This window comes from Poromitra crassiceps (genome assembly GCF_964638095.1).
Source record: "Poromitra crassiceps genome assembly, chromosome: 18".
Lineage (NCBI taxonomy): Eukaryota > Metazoa > Chordata > Actinopteri > Beryciformes > Melamphaidae > Poromitra > Poromitra crassiceps.
Window position 1 is genome coordinate 21,412,438 of NC_139636.1, and position 22,500 is coordinate 21,434,937.

At 47.0% G+C, this 22,500-nt stretch overlaps 1 protein-coding gene across 6 annotated transcripts in view; it reads left to right on the forward strand.

Annotated features, from left to right (window-relative positions):
* Positions 1-22,500, forward strand: part of srgap1a (SLIT-ROBO Rho GTPase activating protein 1a) — a 110,329-nt gene that overhangs the window by 18,481 nt on the left and 69,348 nt on the right. The window lies entirely within an intron of this gene.

Below are 22,500 nucleotides of genomic sequence, written 5' to 3' on the forward strand. Positions count from 1 at the left end.
TGTCTCCTCCTTCGACACCTGTTTTGGGCTTTACGGATGCTGTTTCCAGGTAGACGGCTCATCAAGACGACTGACAAGTGATGACGTGAGAAGAACATGAGCAGCTGAGCGGGGAGGAGGGCGGGACCAGTACACACATCCTGTCTCAATGCAAAACATGGAGCTCGGGTCCACTGCACTCGGTTCACTGCACTCTGCTCCACTGTACTCTGCTGCTCCACTGCCCTCTGCTGCTCCACTGCACTCTGCTTCACTGCACTCTGCTCCACTGTACTCTGCTCCACTGCACTCTGCTCCACTGTACTCTGCTGCCCCACTGCACTCTGCTCCACTGTACTCTGCTCCACTGTACTCTGCCCCACTGTACTCTGCTCCACTGCACTCTGCTCCACTGCACTCTGCTGCTCCACTGCACTCTGCTGCTCCACTGTACTCTGCTCCACTGCACTCTGCTCCACTGCACTCTGCTGCTCCACTGCACTCTGCTGCTCCACTGTACTCTGCTCCACTGTACTCTGCTCCACTGCACTCTGCTCCACTGCACTCTGCTGCTCCACTGCACTCTGCTGCTCCACTGCACTCTGCTCCACTGTACTCTGCTGCTCCACTGCACTCTGCTGCTCCCCTGTACTCTGCTCCACTGTACTCTGCTCCACTGCACTCTGCTCCACTGCACTCTGCTCCACTGCACTCTGCTGCTCCACTGCACTCTGCTGCTCCACTGCACTCGGCTCCACTGCACTCTGCTCCACTGCACTCTGCTGCTCCACTGCCCTCTGCTCCACTGCACTCTGCTGCTCCACTGCCCTCTGCTCCACTGCACTCGGCTCACACCATCGGCTCCACTGCACTCTGCTGCTCCACTGCACTCGGCCCCACTGTACTCTGCTCCACTGCACTCGGCTCCACTGCCCTCTGCTCCACTGCCCTCTGCTCCACTGCACTCGGCTCACACCATCGGCTCCACTGCACTCTGCTGCTCCACTGCACTCTGCTGCTCCACTGCACTCTGCTCCACTGCACTCTGCTCCACTGCACTCTGCTCCACTGCACTTTGCTGCTCCACTGCACTCTGCTCCACTGCACTCTGCTCCACTGCGCTCGGCTCCACTGCACTCGGCTCCACTGCACTCGGCTCACACCATCGGCTCCACTGCACTCAGCTCTCCTAATCAAGGCAGCCTCATCATTATTCCCTCCTAGCACCGCCATGGCATTGCAGATGATGTTGCATCAGACCAGGGATCCAAATCCTCCAGTATAGCATTCCCCACTTTCCTTTCTGTGTTTGCTTTGAGCTGTCAGTTAGGTTTGGATAGGCGGAGCTTGAGAGACAACGGTCGGGGGTTCGTTTGAAACTTGCATCATAATAAAATAATAATGAGTATAGAGTTGAGATCGTCTCCCTTACTTTTGCGGTCTCTCGCCCTCTCTGATGATTCAACTGTGTACTGATAGCCTGGGTGAGTCAGTGTACTGAGTCATTCACACAAACAGCCCGGTCTTAAACAGCCATTAAAATGCATGTTTGCATACTTGGTTGAAAGTCCAAAGTGTATCATATCATATCAGCATAATGTCTCTTTGATTTGAGATTCTGCTGCTGCTTTGAAGTTTGGCCCCGCTGACGACACCTCCCATGTCTGTGCTGGTGGCGTTTTAAAACACATTTTTATTCAGTTTCTCAGTTTTCATTCGATGTCTGCATTGACACAGCAAAATATTTCGCCTGTGAGGTAACACGCACACACGCACGCACGCACGCACGCACGCACGCACGCACACACACACACACACACACACACACACAAAAATGATCACCAGACTGCTCTAGTGAGAGACAAGACTTAAGGGGCGTTCACACCGAGATATTTATTTTTCTCTCTGTCGCTCAAGTCAACCCTTTGGAATCGCTCTGTCGCTCTGTTTAAATCGCTCATCAACAGGCACACGAAATGACGGACATGTGGGGGATATAACGTTACGCAATGTCATGCTGTTTGTCCACTACGAGCCACCGTCATTGTTTACAAGCTAAGCCTATCAGCGTGCTCCTAATGCGAGCTGCATACCGGTAGTACAGACTTCACTTCATGTCAGCTGTCAGCCTGTCAATGCGGTTTGTTCCAAGCCAGAGTGATCCTCGACTCGCTCTCACACAGCAGCCAATCAGCATTGAACAGCGAGCGACTGATGCCAGCGTATTTTCGCTTGAGTTGGAATATTTCATCTTGAGCGACGAGCGTATTTTCTCCCTGTCGCTCTGTCTCTGCCGCTCGGACGGCCAGCGATTATTCTCCCAGGCGAATATACGCTCAATCGCTCATTTGCATTGACTTTGTATGTAAACTCGACGCCAGCAACAAACTTTTATAGGTCGGTGTGAACGCAGCTTTAGCCCTCAGCTAAGCAGCTTGTGCTCCTCATCAGTAACCCCGCCCTCAGTCACTACACCAACTCCAAGCTTGTATCATATGGTTTTCTTTTAAATCCTGTTTGGAAATCTTCGTTTTGTGCTTGCTGACGTCAACAGCACAAGGGGATGATTATGAATGACAGCACCTTGTTTGTGTGGCAATAAACACCTCAAATTAGAGCACATTTAGCAGCCCTTCCTACAGTGGAATTAACAGAACACCTACAGAACAAATTGCATTAAGATATAAATAATGACATACGACAATGTCAACAGTGTTGTAATCATGGTGCATCATTTAATTCCCTCATTTTCACCGAGGTGAGGCACAACATTATAGCAGAGCTTACAACAGAGAAGCAGACGGACGATAAAACCTAGACTTGGTTCTTCTGACTGACTCCAGCTGTCCCATCCTCCTCGCGGGGGGACCAGCTGTCCGGATACGTCAGGTGTTTGACCTGCCTTGACTCTGCTCCCCATGTCCCAGTGAGGTGAAGTCATCCACTGTGCATGCAGAGCACAGGGCCATATTAGATCAGAGAATACGTGCTTGGTGTCCATTGGCTCCGTTCCGTTTACATGCTGCACCAGAGATGTGATTCTTCCTGTTTAATCATGAAATCCTGCTTTTTCCACCTGAACATGTGACTCACATGAATCCTGCAGATCTATAATGCGCGATGCTCTGCGCTCCATATACTTTCCTTTGGCAGTCACATGCCTGATTGAGATCAGTTTAGCAAATATTGTGGGCAGCTTTTGCCCCCACTGTCTAGGAAATGGGGGCCTTTCCAAAATGTTGGGGGCACGTACAAAAATAGTAATTACTGCATGAAGTTGCTAGTGTGAACAACAGCACTGTGTGTGTGTGTGTGTGTGTGTGTGTGTGTGTGTGTGTGTGTGTGTGTGTGTGTGTGTGTGTGCGTACGTGTGATCTTCGTCGTCTTATTCTGGCAACCAGCTTTGGCGCTTGCAGGTGCTGTGAGGTGTTAGAGATGTTGTATTGTTAACATTTCTAGTTGAATCCCACAGGTGCTGCTGCTGCTGCTAGCAAGAGATTTAACTTGACTAATGTCCAAAAAGGGGCTGTTGTGAAGCTGCCCTAAGTTTCAGTCAGAAACTGTGAGATGAGATCAAAGTACATTTGAACCTGTAACTATCAATCTTCTCAGTGCAGGAATACTGATCCAGAAACAAATGATCAAGTACCCTTGACGATTTGCTTCATTATGATCTTAAAAACAAAACAAACTCTCAGACACGTCAACCCCTCTGAGCAGGCTAACGAAAGCGGAGCCGATGTTTCTTTGCGCTGTTGAAAGACAACACTTGTCGTAGCGCTCTGCTCTTTCTGTCAGATATCAGACTCCAACACATTCCCCAAAGTCAGTGTGTTTACACCAGGCTGAAGCCGTCTCCACAAGTGGATTATTTCAGCTGTCACAACTCTGAGCGCCGGGCGGGAGAAGATGGACTGTTTCTCCTCAGAAGAGTTTGAGGACGGGCGGTTTCTGCCTTTTTCTCTTAACGCTCCGCAGCCCATCCTCAGAGAGTGGAAGAGAGGGGGAGAAATCTCTTAGCTATTTATGCTGCTGTGTTTTTATTACCAGGTTTTGCAGGATCAAGGCACTTAAGAGTCTTGTCTTTGATTTCATTCTCTCAACAATTTTGAGGGCTTTCAGATGCCAATGCAAGCCAGATACTAGTGTACTCAAATTTAGCTGTAATCCATGGCATACTTTCATGTTTCAAGCTGGTGGAGTAGGAGTCCTGGTTGTTGCACTAGCGCCTCCTCTGGTCTGTCGAGGCACCTGTTCGAACTTGGGGGAATAGCGTGATCCTCCCACGCGCGATGTCCTGCAGCAGTGGTACTGGTATCGTAAAATACCCAGCCCTAACACACCCATACAGAACACACCACCAAACAAACATTAATAGGTCCTATTTACACTCACAAGGCTCACACACAAGGACGCTGTGTACTACTTTGTGTCTGTTTTAAAAACATTACCCCAGTAATCAATACGGCCTGTGTGTGTGCAGACACACTGGAGTTTGTCAAAAGTCTTTTTATGGAGGCTGAATGGGTGTGTGTGTGTGTGGTGTGTGCGTGTGGCGTGCGTGTGGTGTGTGCGTGTGGTGTGTGCGTGTGGTGTGTGCGTGTGGCGTGCGTGTGGTGTGTGCGTGTGGTGTGTGCGTGTGGCGTGCGTGTGGTGTGCGCATGATGCGTGCATGATAGTACAAACTTCCAGCTGTGTGTTTTGTCTCTGTGTCCACCTGCCAGCTGCTCCTTTGCAGATAAGACCTTTTTTTATCCGTCCTTTTGACCTAGTCCTTGAAAAAGTAGCCGTGTCCTGTAAAAACCCATCGCAGGAAGACCTGAATAGGACATTGTCGCCCAGTACAAGTTTGAAAATCCTCCCCGTGTGCTCTTTCTGAGAAGTGCTTTTGTTAGAAATATGTAGATAGCCTTGATTGAATTTGGGGATGAGGGGGCATTATCATGTTTTGCAAACCAAGTGGGCGATAAACTGCTGCAAAGAATCTCAAAACATCATCATAATAATAATAATAATAATAATAATAAATTAATAAAATCCCCAGATTTACGATAGAGGTGAAATGAAAAGCAACAGATAGAGGCTTTTGTGGACACTAGTCCAGAAAAGAATCCATTGTTGCCGTGGCGTGAGCATCAACATGTGCAGTCCTCCTGTAACTTTTCATTGAACTTATTCCCTCCAATGAGTTTGTCCACTGAACATTCTCTCTCTGTCTCATGCTTTAGCCACACACTGATTTGTACTGCTGTTATGAGTGGCTGTGATTCAGGATGATCTGGCTATGACAAGACTTTCACCTGTTTCACGTGCATTTTGAAGTATCGCATTAGAAAAGCTTGATGAGATGGCAATTAAAAAAAATAAAGAAAACTTCCTCAATTCGCAAAAAAGTTTGAACACTCACTTGAGGTGGTTTTTTGCCTTTTTTGAAAATTGGGAGATGGAAACACCTTTTCGTCCCCAAATTAATTTATACCCTCCCCGACCCTATTCTCATCATCCCCGGGACGACGACGATGACGACGAGAGGTCACTGGAGTTGGTGAGTCGAAAACGAGACTTGGACTTAGACTATAGACAGACTTATGTTAGCTTTTGTGTCTGGGACTGTACCTGCTGCAGCATACAGCCCCAGCAAGAGAATGTAGCTAGAACTGTATACACTCTCTGTGTATCTCTTTTATCTAGGGCTAGACTAAAGTGTACTCTGTTTGGCCTCTACTGAACTGTCAGTATTCCCCCAGCCCTCCTCTCCTATTCAAACTAATAACCAGCCCCATAGCATTTCTCTGCTCTCTCCCTCCCTCTCTCTCTCTCTGCTCCCTCTCTCTCTCTCTCTCTCTCTCTCTCTCTCTCTCTCTCTCTCTCTCTCTCTCTCTCTCTCTCTCTCTCTTTCTCCCCACAGGGAGCAGCACATGTCCCTTGCCTCTTGGAATTACAGGCCTGGTCTTGAATAGTAGGGTTGTTCCTCTCCGGTCGCCCCAGCTCCTCTGCTGGCTTAACCCTATCAAAGGCCTAGAAACCACACATCCTGCGAGGTGCTGTTTTTTGTGGCGAGCGGAGGGGAGGGGAGGGGCGCGGCTAGGGGCGTGTCGGTAACAAGAAGCCAAACACATGAGTGGAATAAGATGTTTTTCTTTGCCGTTTAGCGGATACGGTACAAATCGTGAAGGAATGGCTGATGTTTCCCATGTGGCTTTTCCTCTGAATTGGGTCTATTTGCACGTCTCTCTGAAGTTCGCCTTAATGTACTCGCTCTCGCTACGCCGTGCAGTTTGAGGTTGGCCGTTGCTCGCTCTCTCTATCTCTGGCACACATGTGCTGTCTGGCTCTGCGCTGTCCTCAGGGTGTCATCAATCACTAGCCCAGTACTCAGACAACATGGATATCACAGGCATAGATACATCTCTCTCCATATGTAGAGAAAATAAGCATATTTACTTTGACAGTGATTCACTTACATGGTCTCTTTTGTGCTTCTGCCTTTAAACAGTAGGCAGACTATGACCTTTTGGAAGAAATAGGCTCCCTATGTTGCAGGGTTTTCCGCTAGTGCATACAATGTCCAGCTGGGTGAACATAGTAGCCAGCAGGGGGCGGGGTGATCTCCATATCGGCCTGAAGGTCCGAACACTGCCCAGCCGGGAAACTAGACGCCATCTCATGAAGCGACACCTGAATTACACACAATAAACATTGCCATCCACTGCAGTTAGCTTCTCTATAGCACAATATTGCAATGTCAATATTGGTTATATTGTGACAGTAAGAAAGTAGCCGGCCGGAAAGGTTTCACTGTCCAGCCATTTAGCTGCCAGCTGGCGCTTATGGAAAACCTCATACATGTATGTTGCATTCTGGGCTCCAAGGTTTTATCCTGATTCCAAGTCACAAACCAATCAAACGTGTCTCTTCTTTTTATAATAGCAATTCAATTATATATAACCTGCGCCTGCGGTCATTTGGAAATAATATTTCTATTCAGATGGCCTCTCAAAGTGAGAATGCAGAGTCTGTCTGAACTGAAGGACAAGTGATTAAAGACCACCCGCTGGATCGCAGCTTGCTTGCTGTTTTTGTTTTGTTTTGTTTATGTTGTGTTCTTAAAGCGAGGGGTTTTGAACCCGCTCCTGCATGAACAGACTTGTGGAGGTTCTCAGCCTCCTTTCATCTCCTGATCGTGTCTTGGAGTCATAAAGAGATGGATTACGTTAATCAAAGGTTCATCAAACCTTCTGCTGGTATTTGTTTTCATTAAAAGTTGAAGCATTTGAAGAAGAGGAGAATGAGAAATAGCCCCCAGGTGTGTTCTTCCCTCTGCCCTGTAATCTGTAGAAAACATCAGGAGAGACGTCCACTCAAGCTGCATGAGGGATCTGAGGCTTTCTGAAGAGTCAGGGGGGACATATTGAGACAGGCTGTTTATGAGATGGACTGACTGTGTAATAAGGGAGACTGGGAGGCTTTCACAGAGACCACTATGGGACTGATTTCTCTGGGCTCCTGAGCCAGCACATTGTTCTAACCTGTATGTTAGCAAGCCAAGTACTCAGCACTAAATAACGCCTTACCTTCTCTTCCATGGCACCCTGTATGTTAGCAAGCACTCAGCACTAATAACGCCTTACCTTCTCTTCCATGGCACCCTGTATGTTAGCAAGCACTCGGCACTAATAACGCCTTACCTTCTCTTCCATGGCACCCTGTATGTTAGCAAGCACTCAGCACTAAATAACGCCTTACCTTCTCTTCCATGGCACCCTGTATGTTAGCAAGCACTCAGCACTAAATAATGCCTTACCTTCTCTTCCATGGCACCCTGTATGTTAGCAAGCCAAGTACTCAGCACTAATAACGCCTTACCTTCTCTTCCATGGCACCCTGTATGTTAGCAAGCCAAGCGCTCAGCACTAAATACCACCTTATTCTCTTCCATGGCACCCTGTATGTTAGCAAGCCAAGTACTCAGCACTAAATAATGCCTTACCTTCTCTTCCATGGTACCCTGTATGTTACCAAGCACTCAGCACTAAATAACGCCTTACCTTCTCTTCCATGGCACCCTGTATGTTAGCAAGCCAAGTACTCAGCACTAATAACGCCTTACCTTATCTTCCATGGCACCCTGTATGTTAGCAAGCCAAGCGCTCAGCACTAAATACCGCCTTATTCTCTTCCATGGCACCCTGTATGTTAGCGAGCACTCAGCACTAACACCACCTTCCCTTCTCAATCTATTCCATGGCACCCTGTATGTTAGCGAGCACTCAGCACTAACACCACCTTCCCTTCTCAATCTATTCCATGGCACCCTGTATGTTAGCGAGCACTCAGCACTAACACCACCTTCCCTTCTCTTCCATGCATCCTTCATTAGATTTGCCTTCCTACTGTAGTGCTTCAGCTTTCAGTAATGTTAGAGGTCTCTGTTGCACCCGGCTCAGACAAAATGCTGATTATAACTGAATCTAACTGCCTGGCTTTGACGGGCTGGAGTACTGGACACTGATTTCAGTGGAGCAAAGGTCAAAGAAAGTTGAATGCGATGCACGCATGTGCACGGTACGCACACACACACACACACACACACACACAGACACACACACACGCGCACACACACACACACACAGACACACACACACACACACACACACACACACACACACACACACAACCCTGTTATAAGGAACATGGGCCTGGCTGTATCCAGCCTCTGAATTGGTAGTTGTGTGATGTATGGCAACATTGGCAAGGAAGGAGAGGGAAAAGGCTTGTGTTTGACATCAAACTAAGATGTTGCTAATGACCTAGCCCTTTGATCTAGTGATATACTATACTGTACTCCAGTCTTAATGATAGATCCCATTTTCCCTTTCCTTTGGAGCTGAATATTGTCTTGTGTGGCCTTGCACTGGCTGTGATGTGGAGTGGCACCTCAGCTGTAGCTGTGTACAGTAATATCCTCTTCCCCCTGTACTTTCCTCTGGCGCGACTGTGGGAAACGCGTTGTCAACCCAAAGCTGCCAGTGACACTCCAGCTGGCTCAGGACCATTTTGTCCCTGGTGCCTGCCTGCCTGCCTGCCCAACGCTAGTGTCTGTCTCCATGTTGCTGTCTGTGGGAGGAGCGTCAGAGGAGCAGGCCTGGGAGGAGTAGAGGTGTGCATACTATACTGTGAAGGAAGGCAGATGGTGTGACTAGAGGCAGACAGAGGGGGTGAAGGCAGTCATGCAGATGGTTTGAGACAGACAGATGGTTGGACAATGGAGGCAGGTAGGCGGCGGCCGAACAGGAAGACAGGCAATGGAGGCAAACAATTGGGGGTGTGGTGGAACGTGAACCCACCTCAACTCAGTTTACTCACCTTTTTATTTGCAGAGCAGAGTTTCCCCATCATGATAGACTCATGCTGATACAAATTATATATACATTACATATACAATTATATATACATTAAGTTCAGTTAAACTGATGTACAGTAAGTTGTCTGTGAGGATGGGGTCTTCGTCCTTTACATCATTGATTGCGACTGAGATAAACAGAGAGATAACTGAGACACTAACAAACAGTCTGACTGGCTGCCAACAGACACAGAGACGGCCGGACACCCGGGTAGACTGCAGCAGCACTGAGTGTTGTGGGACAGACAGCGCTCGAGAGGCCCTGTCAGAGGCTACTGAAGCCCTGTCAGAGGCTAACTGAAGCCCTGTCAGAGGCTACTGAAGCCCTGTCAGAGGCTAACTGAAGCCCTGTCAGAGGCTACTGAAGCCCTGTCAGAGGCTACTGAAGCCCTGTCAGAGGCTACTGAAGCCCTGGCCTGAGAGGCCCTGTCAGAGGCTACTGAAGCCCTGTCAGAGGCTACTGAAGCCCTGTCAGAGGCTAACTGAAGCCCTGTCAGAGGCTAACTGAAGCCCTGTCAGAGGCTACTGAAGCCCTGTCAGAGGCTACTGAAGCCCTGGCCTGTCAGAGGCTACTGAAGCCCTGGCCTGTCAGAGGCTACTGAAGCCCTGGCCTGAGAGCAAACTGTCCAGTGTGCAGCGGAGGGAGACGGGCGGGCCACAGGGGGCAGGAGAGAGCGGGGGCGGGGCTGTTGGGGTTGACGGAGCTGTCAAATTGATTCATCGCGTCCCCCCACTGGAATCGTGTCAGCAGTCTGGTCTGCGTGCCTGCGTTGTAATGGACTCTGCTGCACACAGGTGCACGGTCGCTCCCCCCCTCGATCTGGTCGTCTGTGCGTTTGTGTGCGTTTGTGTGTGTGTGTGTGTGTGTGTGTGTGTGTGTGTGTGTGTATCCAGGTGCAGAATCATGGGTTCCCCACCCGCCTCTCTGTGTGACCGCTCTACTCTTTGCACTCTCGCTCTCTCTCCGAGTCCTTGGGGCCCATAAGGAGGGAATAGCTTCATACAGTCTCTTAGAGACGATCTTCCCTTCAAACGCCTCCCACCTCAGGCCACACCTCCCACCTCAGGCCACACCTCCCACCCCAGGCCACAGAACTGCTCTGCCGTTCTTTGGGCTCCTCTTTCAGACTAGGTTTAATGGAATCCGTGCCAGCATGCTTTGGTTTCCAAGTGTTTACTGCGAGAAGAACTAAACATTCCTATAGATGAAAGCTGCTGCGCCTCGGCTCCAGATGTTTCTCATGCAACGGGCTTTTCAGCGCCATTTATCTCCTCAGGTTGTGTGACCACAGAATTTTCATAGTATTGTTACCCCAAACAGTCCCGACTGTAAGAGCTCTACAGGCTTGCCCAGGCAGGCCTGTTGCCCGAGGTTGGCTCTCTGGAGACAGAGAGAGGTGGTCTGACTTGACATGTGAGCTTTAGCCCCTTTTATCTCTCCCATCGCTAATATCCTCAAACACAAGTACAAAGGCAGCCCAGATGCTGCTCGGCCAGGTGTCTGTTTTCATTTGGAAAAATGGAAGAAGTTGGTGTGTCTGAGGTGCACATATGTCCAGGGTCATTTCCCAAACTCCACTGTATGGGCCAACCATTCAGCACAAAAATGCAGTGATGTGAACTATGCAGCTCTCTCTCTCTCTCTCTCTCTCTCTCTCTCTCTCTCTCTCTCTCTCTCTCTCTCTCTCTCTCAAGCTGTGTACAGACCGAAAGCAAAGCGAATTTTTCATGCGACAGCGGCGCGATTTCGTACAAAGTCATGGAAAGTCGCGAACAGACGCAATTTCATGCCAGGCATATGATGCGAAATTCGCCTCAGCCGCGTATTTGTGTGAATTGCAATTTTTCAACTTGAGCGGATATGAAACACTCTCTCAGACTGAAAAGGGTCAACTTTTCTTCACGTCATACCTTCTGATGTTGAGCTGCATCAATGCTACTGTTACCCATATTTACTCCACACAGTCACATCTCCCTCACTATATACATAAGGCATTGAATGAACGGATGGAAATTAGCCTCGTGCTAAATCTGGCAATTTTTACACTTTTACTATGTTCCAGGTTTTACTATCTGTTCTGTGGTCTCTGTGTTCATTAATTTTGCACTGTCCCGTCCAAATAAACGAATAAAATAAAAAAATAAAATAAATGAAGCAAAGTTACGTTGATCATCTTCAGCCCTTTCTCTGGCATACAGAATGTGAATGCACACACACACACACACACACACACACACACACACACACACACACACACACACACATACGCATACAGACTCACAGAATACACACACAAAGAACACATTCAACCACACAAAGCGCGTTTGGACTGTCTGACGGACCAAAGCACCAGATCGGTGTCCAGATCAAACAGATGAATAGCTTGATATTGCATGGCAGCTGAACAAACGGCTTTCCTTCTAAAGTGTGCTTACTTCTCCCACCATTCAGCTTCTACAGACTCGCTCTCTTATTTATTTTGGATCTTACAGGCTGCCGTAATGACCGTGGTGATTGATCTCTCTCCCGCCTGCTGTAGACCTCTCGTCTGTGGGGGGGCATCGCCCCTAGCAACCGTGGCTTTTTGGCCGACGTTCCATTTGGGAAAGCTGAATCCAATTGTCTGGGATTATTACATTTCAGTTATTGAAATTACACATGTAAAAGATTGCCTTGTTGAATGGGGGATGGCAGCCATTATGTTTTTGTTTAGTTTTTTCAGATCGCGTCTCTTAGTCATCACTTAATCGGTCTGTATTGTGTTTGAATAGCAAGGGCAGTTACTTGCTATGGCTGAGCTCTTTCTGAATCAGACTATAAAAACCAGAGCGCAGGAAGGAACCTGAGATCTTTGGGTCTGCCGCCCACAATACTCCTGGGCCCAAGAGAAAACAACTAACAACCGCTCACAACCCAGACACTACGGAGCATTTCCTGTGTGTGTGTGAGTGAGTGTGTGTGTGTGTGTGTGTGTGTGTGTGAGTGAGTGTGTGTGCGGGGGATACATGCTTTTTATGTTTTCATTGTTTGTATTTTTTTTTCTGTTATGTTCAACTCTCTGAGCACTGTTTGTGTGTGTGTGTGTGTGTGTGTGTGTGTGTGTGTGTGTGTGTGTGTGTGTGTGTGTGTGTGTGTGTGCGCTCGCATGTGTGTGTGTGTGTGTTGTTAGTGACATCATTATGAGTGTGAACCAAGAAACAGTGACAGGCTAATGGCAGTTCATGTCCCTCTTCCCCCCAGCAGTATGGATGTGGCTGTAACCAACAAACACAGCTGTGGCTTCAGTTCCTGTGCTGCTGAGAAAAGGATCCTTGTGACACGAAGTCAGCTGGTCTAATATTGAGTCTCATGATCGTACAGTGAGATTATTAGATCTGCTTATTCTGATGCTCGTGCTTTGTTTCATGGAAAGCCTAAAAAACAATGATTCAAGATTCAAGATTCAAGATTTTTATTGTCACTCCGTGGTACAAGTATCACGTGTGAAATTCTTGTGCTGTGGACTCCGTTTACAACATAGTACAAATATAACAGGGCATATGAGTGCAAAAAGAACTGTAGAACTGCATTGGAAACAATTACACTTAACACTAAATGTAAATGTAAATATCAGTCTAAATGACTGTTGCTGACAGCTTTCCCCAAATAAAAATACATTTTACAGACAACTGGTGAATGTAATGTGTTGTATCTCACCACCATCATGATGCCATTTTCCATACTGTTTTAGAGATTTCGCAAGTAGCACCAAACCCGGTTCATAAAATAGCCCATATAAGTTGGTTGAGCTCACAGTGTTTGGATGAGGCAGAGGAGTGTGGGCCAGGATCTTTTCCACTGTGATTTAACAGGCATTCTGTGGATCACAGTAGCCTCCTTCCACTGGAGTGTTCTCTGTGGTTCTGGAAGCTGCTCAGTAACATGTCGGTCAGATGTTGTAATAGGGCCCACGTTGCCAATCCTGTCATATTCTGAGATCAAATGCTTCAATGGGCCTGGCAGAACCCAGTCAGTGCCGACTCCGAGCTGGCCCAGTGCTTTATAGAGAATGTATCCAGCCTGTTTGGCAGGTCTGAATTACCTCAGACAAACAGGCCTATTCATCAGCACATCATAACTGTATCTCCCACCCCTAAAACTGACACTTGTCGCTATTCAGCGTTGTATATTTGCATGATCACAGACAAGAGAGCATAATTCAAACATGCTGGCACATGAACGGTGGCCTCAGTATCAGATGGTATAGTAGCCTAGCCTACATCAGGCATGTGATGTGATGTCATCTCAGATGATAACCACACAGCAGTGACACACTGCAGCAGGCTCGGCCAGATAAGGGACAGGAGGGGTCAACAATGTCGGACATACCAAGCACATGATGATAAATGTGTTTCTGGTCCCAGCAGTGTCAGGAAGTAATGACATAATCACTTCTTTACCCAGAACGCCACTAAGCCTCTACAGCTTTAGTCATTGCATAATAATGCTTGTAAAGTGTATTTGAAGAGCTGTGTGTAAAGCCCGCTCCCTCAAGATTGAGATTATGGAGACACATATTGTTTGGATACTACTTACTGCATATGACTATTTAGAGAGGAACAAAGAGGTTTTGAAAAATCATTGGGTAAGATTGAGAGACCAATATTTCATTTGTCCGTAGATTCCAAAAATTACTCTTATCATTTGCTCAATTTTTTTATACATCTTTTTTTAAACCACACACATGTTATGTGATTGATTGAACACATCTGGAAAGCCCTCAGCAGCATCAGGAGGGACTTGAAAGTCCTTGGGTTAGAAGTTATTGGCCAGTCAGGCTGTGGAAGGTAGAAACTTGAATCTGCTCCATGGCAGCCTGGTAACGTTCAGTCCCCCCTCAGGCCATCGCCTCACGTCCATCTGCCTCTCCTTATGGCTGTAGGTAGGGAGAAGGTGTTTTACAGCTGGAGTGGAACACCTAACCAAGAAGACACTTCTGTTCTGAGGAATGGGCCAAGTCAGTTTACAAACTTGTGCTGTCTGTCAAAATGGTGACTGTGGGGTGTCTGGTACCGGTCCGGTAGCTCAGGTGGCCTAGTCCAAAAGACATGCGGCTCAGGGGAATGGAAGGCCCTAAATTGCCCCCAGGCATGAGTTGTGTGTCTAGTATGTATATGACATGTACTGTATATATGATGCTCGGTCAAGTCCTTAGAGATAGAGACATGCTTGTGGTAGGCTTACTAGGCTATGGAACCAGACTAGATGTCTCATCCACTGCACTCACTACCATTTTTCCGGGGACTCTCACTCCCTGGTTTGCATTTGGGTTTCGGAGCAAATATATTGTAAGTAGTGGTATTTTACTCTATCAATAACCTAAGAGGGCATTCTTTACTGCGATTATAGCTGTGACAGTGACTCAATATTAGGTACAGTATGAATGAATCACAAAGGAGTGTGTGTACTGCACGTGTAATATCTGAAAAGATCCTCACAAACGAGTGTAAAAAAGACATTTGGGGGGGGAAAATAAGCACAAAAACCAAGAAAAAATGCTAACAAAATATCTGGTTACTTACCACAAGATTGAACATGGAAATCCAAACCAGGTCCATTTCTGTGAATGTGTGGCCAGCGAGTCATGCTCGATGGCAATTACCAACATGGTAGGCAGTGCACATCTTTTACCAATCTGATTTGCTTGGTTGAAACTACTCATTGTATAATTTATGCCAGATGGAAGTAGGCATTTATCAAAGGACTATGAACATGATTGATAGCCTCCGCCATAATTGGTATGGCAATAGAGCCTTGTTAGCTTATCAGAATACTCTTTAAAAATGTCAGAAGAACACAAGAGACCCTTCTCTCTCTGGCATGTGAGCCCACCCAATGACGGGCCATTCTGTAACTACCTTTGATGCTATTTATCCCCTCTTGCATCCAGCCTCCATAAGATGCATGGGCACCTCTCCCAATCCCAAAGTCCTAAAGTCCTAGATGTGAAGCAGATGGTGAGGCAGAGGCTGGGTACCCTCCTGTATCGTCCCTACCCAGGTCTCGGCTGCTATTTCAGGTGCCGCCCTGCATGTGGAAATGCAGCCCTGGGACTGATGTGGGACGCCATGTCCCAGATAGCTCTCTGTACAGACACTCGACCAGGAGGAACTGCAGAAAGTCTCTGAGAGTCAAAAGACAGACAGCGTTGCATTCCCCTGGCCTATGGCATAGAGGCAGTGTTGTAGTCAAGTCGAGTCTCGAGTCCCCCGTGTTCGAGTCCAAGTCCGAGTCAGAGTCCAAATGCAGGGATGCTCGAGTCCAAGTCCAAGTCCAAGTCTGAGTCATCAGTGCTCAAGTCCAAGTCAAATCACGAGTCCTGAAAACGTGTCCAGGACTCAGACTTGGACTCGAGTCAAGTTGGACTCGATTACAAAACTGCACAGAGGAATGCAATGCTGCATTCAACAGCAAAATATGACAAAGAAAGGAACAGGTCAAAGGTTCCTGATTCATATCAGAGTTAATTTTGTGGAGTACCAGGGGTCAGAGAGAGAGAGAAAACCTCTGTCTGTCGCCCCGCTGACAGAGAGAGAAAACCTCTATATGTGGCCCCTCTGACAGAGAGAGAAACCTCTATATGTGGCCCCTCTGACAGAGAGAGAAACCTCTATATGTGGCCCCTCTGACAGAGAAAACCTCTATCTGTGGCCCCTCTGACAGAGAGAGAAACCTCTATATGTGGCCCCTCTGACAGAGAAAACCTCTATCTGAGGCCCCTCTGACCGAGAGAGAGAGAAAACCTCTATCTGAGGCCCCTCTGACAGAGAGAGAGAAAACCTCTATCTGAGGCCCCTCTGACAGAGAGAGAAAACCTCTATCTGTGGCCCCTCTGACAGAGAGAGAAAACCTCTATATGTGGCCCCTCTGACAGAGAGAGAGAGAGAAAACCTCTATCTGAGGCCCCTCTGACAGAGAGAGAGAAACCTCTATATGTGGCCCCTCTGACAGAGAGAGAAAACCTCTATCTGTGGCCCCTCTGGCAGAGAGAGAGAAACCTCTATCTGAGGCCCCTCTGACAGAGAGAGAGAAACCTCTATATGAGGCCCCGCTGACAGAGAGAGAGAAACCTCTATATCTGTGGCCCCTCTGGCAGAGAGAGAGAAACCTCTATTTGTGGCCCCTCTGACAGAGAGAGAGAAACCTCTATATGTGGCCCCTCTGACAGAGAGAGAGAAACCTCTATATGTGGCCCCTCTGACAGAGAGAGAGAAAACCTCTATATGTGGCCCCTCTGACAGAGAGAGAAAACCTCTATCTGAGGCCCCTCTGACAGAGAGAGAAAACCTCTATCTGAGGCCCCTCTGACAGAGAGAGAGAGAACCCTCTATCTGTGGCCCCTCTGACAGAGAGAGAGAGAAAACCTCTATCTGTGGCCCCTCTGACAGAGAGAACCTCTATCTGAGGCCCCTCTGACAGAGAGAGAAAACCTCTATCTGAGGCCCCTCTGACAGAGAGAGAAAGAGAGAGAGAGAGAGAACCTCTATCTGTGGCCCCGCTGACAGTGGCTAAGTTGTTTTCACTGAAAGCCGGTTTCTCTCTGAGGAGGTCAACACTGTGGGTCAATGCCCCTCCTGCTTACAAGGCACTTTCTCCAACAATACAATGGGCCTATCTGTAGAATGGGCCTATCTGGCAAATCAAAAGCCGGTTTGACTGTGGACATAATTGTCATCATGAATGGGCTTATGGAAGTATGTGTTGTGTGGCCTCCAGAGGAGCGGTTGGATAACATCCAGGGCAGAAACAAAAGGGCTTTGGTTCAAACTGATGGCCACAAAGACCAAACAGCGCTCTGTCATTGTCCATATCTCCACCGTGTGCATTCTGGGCCGCGTTGCCTCCATGTCCATCAGTCAGCTGGTTTTTGTCGCTGACAGCTTTTATAGGCCTGAAAGCCTCTGTTCACTCATATCAACACGTATCTGAACAGGGTCAGAAAAGGCTGTTTCAGAGTCAGCTATAGGCCAATGGTTCTCAAAGTGGGGTCCGAGGATTGCCAGGGGTACTTGAGGGGATTCTGGGGGGCCCAGCAAATAGGAGAATCATTTCTTTTCACTATAATTCCATCTGTAAGTAACACAATGACAAAATGTATGACTATTTTGGTCATGGGTTTCATACACTTTCTGTAATAAAACAGCTAAAACCAAAGATCTATCAGTTGGGGGGCCCTGGGACAAAATCTTATCAAATGGGGATTTGTGGTAGCCTGGCATTGCCAGACCAATTCACATTGCACTGCATTGCATTTGCAAATGTGAATTGCAGCTGCCACAGCAAATGAAAATGAGCTAGCCCGTAGCTAGCATCAGGTTCCCAGGCTAGGTCTGTGGTCTCATTTGTGTCAGTTTATGGATCCTGAACATGAAAAAGTTTGAAAGCCACTGAGCTATACTATACAGATAGAGGAAGAGAGGAACGGAGAAAAACACAGCCAGTCTGATTGTTCGGGCTATATTATTACACTGTTGAGACTTTTCCCTGTCCTATAGAGACACTGCGGAACGCGTCATCATTCAGAAACCATGCCCAACACGGGGGAAAACACAAAGGACCAACTATCGTGCCAACTTCTAGCAAAACAAACCGTGGCTAACCGGGCGAACAAAGGAGCTCTCGTCAGATACAGATAGTTTTGCAGATATCTAGGAGGAACTGGCTAGTGTCAATTAATGAGACGTGTGCGTTTACTTCATTCATTTGAACTGCGAACGAGACGTGAGCTGATCACGTTTGTCTGCTGACTTTCTGCTTCCTGAAACTCCCCCCAATCCTGGCGTTCTCCTATGTTGCGTGCTGCACACAAAGATCTTATATACAGAAGATGAACAGCAAGGATCTTGACAGCAAGATCCACATTTTTCTTCTCAACGGCTTCCTTGTTTTGCTCGGGAGTACAAGAAAACTTTAATAGGTGATTTTTTACATTTGTTGTGTGCGCAGCCCACCTCACAACAGCTTTTAGCTATGTTTAATTCAAGGAAAATGACGCCGGTCTAAGGGAGTGAACGGAGCTATTTCCCCGTGATAGGCGTGGCCTATTTCATGCAGTGTCTCTATAGCCTAATTTCTCAGCACAGCACAGGACAGGTGCTCTCATCTCCCTTCTAGTTTGAAAGGGATCACAGAGGGCTTTGATGCCACACACACACACACACACACACACACACACACACACACACACACACACACACACACACACAGAGAGGCCCCTACATGTGTTTACCATGCAGCGGCAGGAATGCACTCTGTAACAGTAGAGCAGCGCTCACCATGGCAGCAAGACGTACAAACGAGAGGATGTTTAATTAGCATTTTTCTTGTTGGCTGATTAAAATGTTTAACTTGAGAGAAACTTTGAATTATGATGCCTCAGGGGTGTGTGTGAGTGTGTGTCCCCATTGTTTCTCTTCTGTTTTGTGGGAAAACCATGTGCCAGACAACTGACTTGCCTACAGCAGAGGACTCGGATACACAATCAGTATATCTGAGTCCTCTGCTCAAAGCGAGCGGTTTGGCTGTCCGTCCCCCGACATTCCAGAATCTGCAGAAATTCGCAGTTATTCGCTTCAAATATTTGCCTATGGGATTACCTCTCTCTCTCTCTCTCTCTCTCTTTCTCTCTCTCTCTCTCTCTCTCTCTCGTGTATGTAATTGTCGGATTGTATCTCTGTTTTGCTCACTTGTCACTGGTGAGTGTACTTAAACTAAATAGTGAGTTTGCAAAGGGACTCCTAGTTTCGGGAGGTAGCAGACCTATAATTGTCTCTGACAGGTGGTTGCCTCCTAGCATTATCCCCCCATGCTTCAGCTTGGCAGCACAGCGTCGATGGCCAATGTTTGAGTTGGAATATGAATGATTTAATGAGTTTCCATGTGCGCTCATGAATGTAATTGTGTTAAATGATCCGGTCAGCTCCTTTGTGTAAATGCCATGCCAGCTTTGTTTTAATCCGCACGTCCTTATTGGCTAGCTGGAGATGGAACTAATTACAATTCTGGGCTTTACTCATTCATCAAAAAGGCCTAGTGGATTTTAATGTAGTCACATTTAATCCTGTCGATACTCGAATTTCGAACTTCAGTTCTACCAGTCCAGCACCGATACCCAGGAATGACAACACATCAAGAGGAATACAAATGCACAAAGACAGACGGACGGACAGATGCACGCTTCTCCATAATCTAGGCCCGATAAAACTCATTCAAAACTTTGCACTTACACAGCAGATTACCCCTGCTCTAGTCATCAGCCTACCAGAACACTTTGAGCTTGTTGAAACAACAGATACCCACCAATGATAGGGAGGGGAAAAACAGTAGCCTAGTATGTTTGATTCTTCATGAAGAGGAAACACTGCCTGGTATCGATACTGTTGCAAATGAGTATTGTATCCATTTCAACTTATTTTTGTATCGATATAATCGATACCTGTTGCAAATGAGTATGTATCCATTTCAAATGTATATACTACTTATCAATACTATCGATAACTTGTGACAACCTTAATCCTGTCCCCAACTCACCTCTGTTGCAGTAAAGCCTGCGCCTCCCGGTTCAAGGCCCATCACATCACCCCTGTTAATGTTGATGGTGGTTGAGTGCGGTTGCGAGAGTTGAACTGCTGTGATAAGCATCCATTCAGATTGAGTATTGCTGAAAAGCCCTCCCTTGTGTGGCAGTGGTTTATTTCCTTGTGAGTGCCAGGTGGAAAGAGCTGCTCCCTATAATAATCAACCATTTCTAATAGACCCAACCTAGATCATTCATTTGTCAAGATTGTGAGAAGGTTTAATGCTGATGAACGAAGCAGAGACAGACACACACACACACACACACACACACACACACACACACACACACACACACACACGCACACAGCTCTCAGCTCCGTCTGGCTTCTAATTGAGTCAGCAGTTGATTGGCCATTAAGTAGCTTGACGTACTGAGCTATTGATGGTTTCCCATCGAGCTAAAGGCTCTCAGAAATCTTTTGGCCGCTGTCTCTCCTCTAATGCGTCTCTCTGTCTCTGTCCACTTGACTTCCATAACGATAGAAGGATTCATTAAGCGCCAAGTTGGCCGGAGTGAAAGACCTGGCTGGAAATAAAGGTCTCGCAATCATCATCTTTTTAAATGTGCGTTTTTCAATCAACATGAGGCACCTAACAGAGTTTGTGCCCAAATTGCAACTGCAAATGATTTCATATACTGTATGGTAAGGGGTCACAACAACAAGTTCAACCTTACTACTAGTAGGGAGAGATAGACCCTTAACAGGATCTGCCACTCTGTAAAGCAAAAACTTAAAGTCCCTGGAAACCAGAAATATTTTATTATTATTTAGCATTTTGAGTTCATCACATCACAGGAACCTATGTTAATAAGCCACCAGCCAAATTTGAACGATGATGAAGATATAGAAAGTTATATGCATAATTTCGCTCCAGCGCTTAAATGTTCCTCTTGAGGAGTCGGACAGCCTTTGGAAAATGCTGGAGAAAGCAGCGTTTGAATTGCAGAGTCAGCATTTGTCTTCCCACCGCCGCTTTGGCGATTCGCTTGCTTTTTCCATCGAGCGAATCCTCTTTCTTTGCTCATATTCCAGAATACGTTTGGATTTGAAACACTGACAACATTTGCAGCACTTGGGTCGCCATTTCTGCTCAACAGAATAGCAAAGTGGCAGCGTTCCACATGATTGGCTGGTGGAGGCCGATGATGGCAAATCTTGATGATGATGGCAGACGCTTTTATCCAAAGCGACTTACAATAACACATTTTTGTCAGCAATAGAGCGATCAACTATGCAACACAGTCTGACAACTACAACTTCTGAAGGAATAGTGGTACAAGTTTAGTTTAGGTTAGTTTAGAAGTTTTTTGTTTGTTTTTTTAAGAGAGAGAGAAAGAAGTTAGTTCAAGAAGGGCCCAGATGGAGCCTGAAAAGGTGTGTCTTTAGTCTTTTCCGAAAAATCGGCAGTGATTCGGCCGTCCTGACCGAAGGTGGAAGCTCGTTCCACCACAGCTTACAGGTCTAGTGAAATGATGAAGCCGAGAACCTCAATCCGTAGACACAGCACAGTCGAAATCCTTACAGTCGGTACGTACGGGTGTACCTTATTCCAAGATGATAATACACCCACACACACTGCTAAACAAATTCAAGAGTGGTTTTCGTGCACACCACGATGGAAGTCAAATGTTTTCTGTGGGCCCAATCAACAGATGCATTGAAGCTGTATGGGAAGTAGATTTCAATCTCCTTCATCCCTCAAAGAACTGGAGGCATTCCTTCTTGAAGAACGTTCCAGCATCCCACTCCACACAGTTCAGGACTGGTATGACAGCGTAGTGATATTGTGAGGGTTGAACCTGTTCCCAGAGAATTTGCATACCTCTTATTAGGTGCTTGATTTTTTTTTATATATTAGGTGTTTACATTATTTTGTCTGCTCTGTATGTACAATGGATTTGTTGGCCTTTAACCAACATCAACTCTCAATGGTGAAAATATAATGGACAGAAACTACATATATTGCAATGCCATCCCCCTGCCCCCCCCCCCCCCCCCTCTCTGCCTCTGACACAACAAATATGAGTGGGATCATGCTGTGTGTGTGTGTGTGTCTAAATCACCTCATTAATCTATTTGCTCTGCTGAACACGTCTGGCCCAGGCTACCTTCCATCAGGACAAATCCATTATACATAGCCCTGGCCAGACAGGACACACTGAGCAAAACAATTTGTGCGTGTGTGTGTGTGTGTGTGTGTGTGTGTGTGTGTGTGTGTGTGTGTGTGTGTGTGTGTGTGTGTGTGTGTGTGTGTGTGTGTGTGTGTGTGTGTGTGTGTGTGTGTGTGTGTGTGTGTGTGTGTGTGTGTGTGTGTGTGAGAGAGAGAGAGAGAGAGAAGGCACTCTGCTCTGACAAGTGTGATTCCTCAAAGGAGACCATGGAGGGTAATTTTCCTACTCATACAACTTGTTTAAGTGAGGGCCACTGTCTCCCCTCTGCCTGCTTGAAGTGGCTGGGGTATTCAGTCGTGTGTGTGTGTGTGTGTGTGTGTGTGTGTG